Source organism: Triticum dicoccoides, chromosome 1A (assembly GCF_002162155.2).
Source record: "Triticum dicoccoides isolate Atlit2015 ecotype Zavitan chromosome 1A, WEW_v2.0, whole genome shotgun sequence".
Taxonomy (NCBI): Eukaryota; Viridiplantae; Streptophyta; class Magnoliopsida; order Poales; family Poaceae; genus Triticum; species Triticum dicoccoides.
In genome coordinates, this window is record NC_041380.1 from 571,132,912 (window position 1) to 571,134,045 (window position 1,134).

Sequence of the window (1,134 nt, forward strand, 5' to 3'; positions counted from 1 at the left end):
GTCCCCGAGCCTTCCTCCCCGAGCCCGTGCCGCCCTCGTCGCCCTCCTCCCCGAGCCATCCACCGCCCTCGCCGACGCCCTCGCCGCCGCCCTCGCCGACGCCCTCGCCGCCCCCGCCGTCGCCCTCGCCGGTCAACCTCGCTGCTGTGAGCCGCCGCCACCTGTTTATCATTTTTTTTCATTTTTTGTTCGTATATATAATGTATATATGTATGTGGCTATATGTATGTATAGATGTTCATATATGTGTATTATTTTTTTTGTTAAGAGCATTTTTTGTTCATATATGTATTTTTTGCTTATGTGTATTATTTTTTTTGTTCATATTTTTTTCATAGCATTATTTCCATGTATATATGTATGTGGCTATGTACGTATAGATGGATAGCATTTTTTCCATGTATGCATGTCATTGTCGATATACCCCCTCCCCGTTAACTTCGACAGGAGGGGGGGTCGATATAACCCTCCCCGATAACTTCGACATGAGGGGGGGGGTCGATATACCCCCTCCCTGATAACTTCGACATGAGGGGGGTCGAGAACTAGTTTAGGGGGTCGAGGGTTGAGAACTAGTTTAGGGGGTCGAGGGAAGAAGGGGAAGAAGAGGGAGAAGAAGAGGGAGAAAAAGAGGAGAGGAAGAAGAGGAAGTCTTCTCCTCTATTCTTTCTTCTCTTCTTTTTTTTCTTCTTCCTATATGTATTAGTTTTTTTATTTAGGTTGTTAATTAGTAGATATTAATTTTGTTCATATATGTATGGATGCATGTGATATGTATGTATGTATGTATCGGGTATGTCGTTGTCGATATACCCCCTACCCGATAACTTCGACATGAGGGGGTCGAGAGGGGGTCTAGGGTCGCCGACGGGTCGAGGGTCGTCGAACATGAGAGGAAGAAGAGGATAAAAAAAGAAAAGGAAGAAGAAAAAAAGAGGAGAAGAAAGAATAGAGGAGATCTTCTCCTCTATTCTTTCTTCTCCTCTTTTTTTCTTCTTCTTCCTCTTTTTTTATCGGGAACGAGGGTCGTCGAGGGTCGCCGAGCGGTAGAGGAAACCCTAAATAGAAAGTATCTTCGGTGTGAGATACATGTGGCCGTCGGTGTCGGACACTACATCCACGTCCCACAAGTGG